Consider the following 9,418-nt stretch of genomic DNA (forward strand, 5'->3'; position numbering starts at 1 on the left):
CTCTTATTGAACATTGAAACACACTTGTTGTATTTCACAATGTTTAAAAGATGAACTGCACAATATTATGTTCACTTCATCAGGAAAATATTTTCAACCTTTAACCATTTTAAGTTTCAAAGAATATAGTTTTGTGATGCATTTAATGCAAGCATGCAATTTTTATTTTAGATTTGGTGGGCTAAACACACTGGTCGACCTGTAGCATCGCTCCAGTGTGACACTTATTATTCTTGCACTAATTCCTTCCTAACATATTCCTGCTCTTTGTTTAAACCTGAAATGGGAAAAATGTTCCTGCTGTGTTGTTACAGCAAAGCTCTTCTTGCCCAGTGTGTACACAAACAAATAAAGATGTTACTAAATTGTTTGCATGTAAAATCCACCATCAACACAAGGAAAGAAGATTTGTTTTAAAAATGGGGATATGAATTTCTCAGTCTCACACTGCTGGTATAAAACTGATATATAAATGCTCTTGATTTTGGCAATTAAATGTGGTATTGCAAGCACAAGTTGTGTTTTATTTATTCATGGGATTTTGAATTGTGGCTTCATGAAAAAACCTGTAACACAATAAAAAATTCTCTTAATTTAGGTAATTAATTGGGGAAGTTTCATGGTGATATCTATTAGCCTAGGTAAAAAAAATATTATTCTATTTATAGTTTTTTCTCCTTCATAAAATGTTTAAAACACAATAATATAGTTTTATGCCAGTATAAGAAGATTGTGTTTATTAACGTACAATGTCTGGAATTTCTTCTATGAAGACATTTTATGTTAATGCAGTATAGTTTTACTGTGTGGTAATTTATCATTGGTTTCCCACCAGACACTGTTGGGTGTCTGCAGAAGGAGGTATAGTTGGATGTGCATGCAACAACTATTATATGCTTAAAATGCATTAAGTGTTACATGTACAGGTCAAGGTGATTATAGTTAACGAAAACTAACAAAATAACAAAAACTGGAATTGAAAAAACATTTTCGTTAACTGAAATAAAAATAAAAACTTTTTTTTTTATTAGATTATTTTTTTTTAGATTTTTTAAAAAAACAATAACTAACTGAAAATGTATTGTGTGGTTACAAAACTAACTAAAAAAATTATAGTGAAAATGTCTTTAGTTTTTTCGTCTTTGTCAACTTTTTTCACACGTAAACCTTTTGGTTGATATGAGATCTATTTCATCTGTCTGGTTTTATGACTTAATAAACTTATTGGGGTTGAGATGGATAAGGCAAAGGAAATAAAGGCAACATCTTTGTGACTTTTTTAAAATCTGGCACCCAACAAATACCCCATTACAACTAAAACTAATAAAAACTAAACTAAAACTAAGCATTTTCAAAAACAACAACAAAAAAATACTAATAAAAACTATCAAACTCACTCTAAAAACTAATTAAAACTAACTAACTCAATTTGGAAACAGAAAAATCACAACGAAATTAAAACTACCAAAAAATCCACAACTATTATAACCTTGGTACAGGTATACTTTATGTTAAGTATCAACAAATGCTAACATGCTAAAGAAAGGTAGGGAACCATAGACTGTATATAAATAATAATAATAATAATATAATATTAATAGGGAACACAAACATTATATTAGCAGGTTAGTGTAATTGTGAGCATATTAGCATCTGTTAGCATTTAGTCCAAGTCCAGCCTCACAGGCCTGCTAGCATGGCTGTAAAGCCCAGCTGCGGGTGAGTTTTTCAAGTTTTCACCACAATACTTTTACAGCATTTATTCAGACTGGAATAATTTGATTTAACCCTCGAGGCACCTTAGGGTCCAAGTGTGAAACTTGGCCAGGGTTTGTTTTTTATTATAATTTTAAAAATGCCTAAATTCCTCTTTTGCAAGGTGTATAGAATATGAGATATGCATAACACTCACACGTTTTGGTCCCATTGACTCCCATTATAAACACATATTTTTGATACACTGTAATCCTGACATAATATAATGTTTTTCCCATGAATACCTAATAAATCTAAGCCTCTCCCTTCAAAATAAAGGTAAAATAGGTTTTAGGTCTGATGACCCCCCTGAAACCACCAGGGGCAGCAGAGATAAATCATACAGCTTCAATGGTTCTCTTACTTTGCAAAATGCATGGCAATGAAAAAGCTGAACACAATAAAAATGGCCTTGGTGTGTTGGAATTGATATAAAGGAGTGATCAATTATTGACATACTCAAGGCTGTAATAACCTCACTCCAAATATTCCACTTTGCACCTTATTTTTGAAAATATTGCACATTTTGTGTTTTTGCCCTTAAGAAAGTCAGGGGTTCTTATGTCAAAAAGGGCCTTAAAACATAAAAAATGAAGAAAAAAAACAAGAACATTTTATATCTATGTTAGGTCTGAAGCTGCCAAAAGGTTTGATGCGGTGAAAGTGGAAAAAATAATAATTATATATCACATTTTTATGACACTTGTACGAGAGGGACCGTTTCGGGACCTTAAGGTGTAAAGTGTAAGGTCATTTTAAAGAGGCCTCGAGGGTTAAACATGCAGACAGAGTTGTGTGTGAATGTAGCCCTGTAGCCCCTTAAGATCAAGTTGAGGATGGCGCCTGAAGATGGCGCCATTTCTCAGCTTATCATCACTGAGGCTGCGTTAAAGAAACACACCCCTTCATGCATTGCAAGAAACAAATGATTCACCCAGGTCTCTCAATCCATGGGAATGTTTTCTGAATGGGACTGTTTGACAGTTGTCCATTTTTCAAATCACGCATTCATCACAAGTCCACAAAGGTGTGAAGAAGGGCAGTAAATAGTGAGGCGCTGTAACATGTAAGCAGTGATTTGAAATGAGTGTGCGTCAGTGTGCTTGCCCCGTGTCCCCGTGGGCTCCATCACTTTCATTTCAAAGAGTCAAGACAAAGCTGTACGTCACCTTAATGGAGCCCTGCGGTTCAGAACAGTGGGTGAGCTCAAATCCCTACAGGGAGTACACTGTGAAGCAGAGCCTCTGTGGAAATACATTAAAGTGCAGTTCAACTGAAACACTGAGGCCATCCGTTGGACAACAAAACCTTTGGCTTCCAGCCCAGAGTCTTGAAGGCTTACATGTTTAAAAAAGACAAGAATAAACATCACAATTAGTTATTGCCCCAGCGAGCTTCCTTTAGAACGTTTAATGGTTTTTGCTAAGCAACTCTGTGTGGTTTTGGTCTTGGGTGGGAAAGTCCAGTTTATTGGGTTTATCACACTGCTGGGGAGGATGGCTATTTATGCAGGAACTTATATTTATTGTGGCTTTGTTCATATCCATGGAGACAGTGTTTACAAGTCCAACCAGAGTATCTATGATAGCAGCTTGGTGCCTCAGTTTGTTCTCTTTCAATGCCTCCACACCTCGACACCGGCCCCCGAGTCTGAGCGGGACGCAATGAATTGAGTTGAAAGCAAGACTTTGACTTTACAATATCAGTTTACATGAAGGCTTCTTAGCCATGTAAGCTGCAAGACACCAAGGACGCTGAAGACTTAAATACCTCAACAACTACCAGACTACCAGGTTTCATTGAAGCTCCTCTGTCATTCAGGTTATGGTTACTAGGCAGATTGGGCCTTGTGTAAGAACATTTTCTTATTCCTATCTTAACCCTTTGGAGTTTGGGGCTATTTTGTCGGTTTTGTCGGCCTGTATAAATGACTTAAAAAGTGTTCACCATGCCATGTTGGTATCATTGTTTTCAGCACGACCTCACCTATATGACCTGATTATTATTTTTTTCATTTTGACTTACTGGATCAACATTTTCAACACAAAAGAACACACCAAAAACACACACACAAAATTACAAAATACATTAAAGACAAAATATTGCATTAAAAATGCTGAATGCAAACTGGAAAATTTGAAAAACCTCTGCAAAAACTTACACTTGGTCGAGGTGTTTTTTAACCTTTGCTGCAAAAGGGTTGATGCACTAAATTGGACATTTAAACTTCTGAAAAAGCTGACAGCAGGGCTCCATGCTGCTTCGTTTTTACGTTGCAACGTCATGAAGAAGTCTTGCACCGGAGCTTTCGTGGATTCCACAGGGTTAACTTTCTTTTACTTTTCTTCTCAAAAACTATACTATAATATACAATCCATCAGTAAATTAATGCGCCAAATAGAAAATACAAGAAATACAAGAAAAATTTGTTTTTTGAGGCCACTTGCTATTAAATATCATACTGACGTTCCTCGTCCCAATGAAAAAGCCTGGTTATTTTGATGATCCCTTGATCTGACCTCGATAGCAACACCAACAGGTTGAAATCTTTGTGACTTTTAACAAAATATTCATACAACTATTCTGTGAATTTCCATAAATTTAGTTAAGTCATTCAAGGTATCCAGAAGATGAATCATACTGACTATGATGATGGGGCTACACAGTGGTGTAGCGGCTCTTCTGTGTGGAGTTCCTATGTTTTCCCCGTGTTAGCATGGGTTCTCCCTGGGTCCTCTGGCTTTCTCCAACAGTCCAAAAATATGCTTACATTTAATTGGTGACTCTGAATTCCCCATAGGTGTGAATGAGATCGTGAGTTGTTGTTTGTCTCTATGTGTCAGCCCTGCGATAGTCTGGCGACCTGTCCAGGTTGAACCCCACCTAGACGAGTAATATTTTGATTTATTACCAAATACCAGAAAAACCGAAGACATCCCCACCAGCTAAAGTTTGTGTTTAGTATTCGTAATTGTTTGAATGTTAAGATGCTAAACTAAAGATGTTTCAGTATCACTTTACCACTACCACAGGGCAGCTGTGGTTCAGTTGGTAGAGCAGGTTGCCCACCGATCGGAGGGTTGGTGGTTCGATCTCTGACCATTGCAGCCTACATGTCAAGTATCCTTGAGCAAGATACTTAACCCCAAATTGCTCCCGATGCTGCGTTCATTGGTGTGAGAATGAATTCCCAATGGTGGCAGGTGGCACCGTTTAGAGTAGCCTGCCACCACACTGCAAAAAAAGAAAAGTTGGGTGAGCTCAAAATTTCAAGGCAACAAACTTCGATACAATTTTAAGTTGGACAATTAAACTAATTAAGTTTTGTTTTTGAGTTTGCTTAACTCTGAATTCAGATTTTTGTCAACTCAACTGTAAGTTGTACTAACTTATAATTTTACATTTTACATTGTAATAACTTTTAATCCTTACTTCTGCTAACTTCTGCAATGTGCTGAATTGGCACGATGGTAACGCCGCTATGAAATGTCAGCTATTGTTGTGACCACAATTTTGAGTTAGCTTTGATATGCTAATGGCTACTCTTGTAGCTATAACAAGCAGCGCCGCTAGCATCAGTTAGCCGCTAGCATCTGTTAGCCGCCAGCATCAGTTAGCCGCTAGCATCAGTTAGCCACTAGCATCAGTTAGCCGCTAGCATCAGTTAGCCGCCAGCATCAGTTAGCCGCTAGCTTTCGCTAATGACCGAATTTCACCACTTTCCCGCATTTCACTTTCACTTTTTCATTTCCAAGTTTTACCAACTTAAATCACTGTTTTAGGCCAAAAAATACAAGTTGGCTTTTTTGCAGTGCAGTATGAATGTGTGTGTGAACGGGTGAATGCCCGCAGTCTGTAGTAAAGCGTTTTGAGTGGTCGCAAAGCGACTAGAAAATTGCTATATAAGTGCAGGTCCATTTACCATTACTAACAGAGTCGTAGACTTTTGGTTGGGGCTTTGGCAGAAGAGGATCCGTGTGAAACTCTAGAGTTAGGCATGAGAAATGAGATTGGTTAAGGTAAGAAAATCAGGGTAAGCCAATCAGAGGCAGAGTAGGGCGGGTCATGCCCCAAGTCGCTTAAAACGAGAATGTGACGTGACGTGGTATTTATAAAAGACGCATCCATTCTAGCAATGACCCTTGTTCAGGGCCATGGTTCAGGGGCAGATCTTCCTGGACTGCAGCCCCAAATGTTTTCTCAAAGCCCATCATCTTTTAGGTTTTTTAAATGCCTTCTATTTTCCCCTCTGCCTCTCTGACTGGACCTGCATATCAATGGAGAAAAAGTTATCTTAAAGGGGAAATAGGGCCATCTTTAGGTCCACACCTACATTGTCATCAAATCAAATCATCAAATCAAACTTTATTTATATAGCGCTTTTCATACATAAAAATGCAACACAAAGTGCTTTACAAAAAAAAAATGAATAAAAACAAACAATAAAAATGACAAAACCCACCCCTCCCTCCCCCACATACACATCTGTAACTATACATACACAAACATGCACACATGCATTTAGTCGTGCATGCACACAAACACACTCAGACTCACACACAGCACATATTGATTGATGAGGGATTGTTCTATGCTATTGTTTACAACATCCACCTCTACTCTTGGTCTTGTTGTCCCCACCTTGATTGGCGCTTTTTGTTGTCAGTTAACATTCCTAACACTCAAATCACCACGGTAACACAAAGGAAGAACATTCTTTGCAGCGTGTCAAGCATTTAATCAGATTGTTCCATTGATACAATTGTTTTTAACTATTTTTAGGGAAGTGATTCTTATCATTCTTAGCTAGAATGAAACCAAACCCTAATGCGACCTGTGCTATGTATCATTATGCTGTTACATATTTTGATGTCACAAATCATCATTTCCTTGTCAAATTAAAATACTGGCATGCAGCTTGAATACCCTCAAGCTGCAGCCTCCTGCACTTGTACTAAATCTCTTTTTTTTTGTTTTTTTATTTGTCTGAGTTATGACTCATATTTCAGTCATGTGTCCTTTTCACTTCTGTAAAAACATGTTTTGTACTGATGACTTCCATGTGTTTTTGCAACAAAAAAAAAGAAAAAGAAAAATCATGGAGATGGCAGCAAAGGGTAAAATCTCCTGGCTCTTGAGTCATGCCTCTCCGTGACTCATTGAGACTTCACTGTGACATTTGTCTCCTCATACAGGAATCTGCCAGGGCAGAATATACCAGTCAAAAGGAGGAAACAGCTCTATTTTCTGCCTCTTCCTTTAACTAAACAACATTTTTTTAAAGATTATTATCTGTAGACATATGATTCTCTCACTGCAGTTACACAATAAACTAATTAGAGTGATGTTTGGTTCACAATAAGAACATTTTTTCTTTATAACCAACTGGTCACCCATTTCACCCACTGATTTATCTTGTTATTGATTTTATTTAAGTTTTGCTGTTTCATTTTCACATTTTGCATCAGGTGCATGGATGACATGTAACTTATATACAAAACCTGCAGGGATGCGTCACTCATACCATCTGTCTGACTGTCTTTCCAGGAAGGAACAGACTCATCTCTACCATGACTTTTTTTCTATATGTGGCTCGCATGTGAGGATTCATTACATTTGGAACAGATGGAGAAGGCTAAAGTTGATCCAAAATAAAGCTGATGACATGTGTTGAAAGCAAGGCGTGTAGTTTCTTTAATTTTGTATGTCAATACAAGATATATACTTCTATATACCTTTACATTATACTTTATGATTTCACCAAAGAAACAATGTAAATACTTGTGGTTCAAGTTCAAGTTACTTTATTTGCACTTTGCACAGTTACACTGAAATCTTCGGCTATTATGTCAGTTAAAAAATCTATACCATGCCATGTTGGTATCAGTTTTTTCAGCACAACCTCATCTATATGTCCCAAAAATTCATTTTTAACTTTGACAAAATTTTGAAACCAAAAGAAACTAAGGAAACATAAAATCTGATCTTGAAAATCATTAAATATTGCAAATATGAACACAGGTTGCATATATAACATTTAACAGGTAAAATGAGGATAATATCTAGTTCAATATTTTATACTAAATATATTTGACAATATCTCAGGTTTTACTGTCTGAATATCATCAAAAAAAAATCTGGCATGGAGTTTCAAGCCCGAACTTTAGAGGGAAGCTGATGGAGAGACTCAATGTTGCTTCATTTTTATGTTTTCACGTCATGAAGAAGTTAATGTGCAGGTGCTTTCATGAACTCTAGAGGGTTAAAGAAAAGGAGACCAGAATATTTTAGTTCGAAAGACAAATAAACACAAGGAACATATGGGTCACAAATTGAATAAACAAGGCATAAAATAAATAAAAACGTACAACAGAAACAATATTAATTAAGAAATATAAATATAAATACCCATTTTATATATGTTCACAATAAACTGTAAGAGAGGAATTTATTTTTCTGTTGGAATTCCTCTTCCACCACTGGAGGATCTGCTGCCTTTTGTGCTTACAGGAGCGTATCGTGTATTTCATATCGTTTACAAAATCAAGTTTTGTTATTATGACATCTGTCTTCAAGGCATTTTGTAAAGTAAGGCGTGTAGTCTCTTTAATTTTGTAAGGCGTGTAGTCTTGAAGTTACTTTATTTGCACTTTGCACAGTTACACATTACAAGCCTTCTTGTTCTTTGAGTCATTTGCATGAGAAAAAGACCATTAAAGAAAAGGAGAATATTTTAGTTTCGAAAGACAAATAAACACAAGGAACAAATGGATCACAAATTGACTAAACAAGGCATAAAATAAATTTAAAAAATACAACAAAAATGATATTAATTAATAAATATAAAGATATAAATAGAAATACCCTTTTATATATGATCACAATACACTGTAAGTGAGGAATTTATTTTTCTGTCAAAATTCTTCTTCCACCACTGGAGGATCTGCTACCTTTTGTGCTAACGGGAGTGTATTGTATATTTCATATTGTTTATATAATCAAGTTTAATTATGACATCTGTTTTCAAGGCATTTTGTAAAGTAAGGCGTGTAGTTTCTTTAATTTTGTATTTCAATACAAGATATATACTTCTATATACCTTTACATAATACTTTCATGATTTCACCAAAGAAAAAATTTAAATACTTGTGGTTGAAGTTCAAGTAACTTTATTTGCACTTTGCAAATAAATCTTGTTCTTTGAGTCATTTGCATGAGAAAAAGACCATTAAAGAAAAGGAGACCAGAATATTTTAGTTTGGAAAGACAAATAAACACAAGGAACAAATGGATCACAAATTGACTAAACAAGGCATAAAATAAATAAAAAATACAATAGAAACGATACTAATTAACATATAGAAATAGAAATGCCCTTTTATATATGATCACAATACACTGTAAGTGAGGAATTTATTTTTCTGTCGGAATTCTTCTTCCACCACTGGGGGATCTGCTACATTTTGTTCTTACAGGAGCGTGTTGTGTATTTCATATTGTTTATATAATCAGGTTTGATTATGACATCTGTCTTCAAGGCATTTTGTTCTATGATGGATAGAGCTGCCTCCATTTGCGACCTTGTCCCTGAGTATTGATATGTCCTCACAGGCGAAGGAAGACATAACTCACTCCTGCTGTCACTGCCAATATCCTAATTTGC

The sequence above is a fragment of the Centropristis striata genome, chromosome 5 (genome assembly GCF_030273125.1).
Source record: "Centropristis striata isolate RG_2023a ecotype Rhode Island chromosome 5, C.striata_1.0, whole genome shotgun sequence".
Lineage (NCBI taxonomy): Eukaryota > Metazoa > Chordata > Actinopteri > Perciformes > Serranidae > Centropristis > Centropristis striata.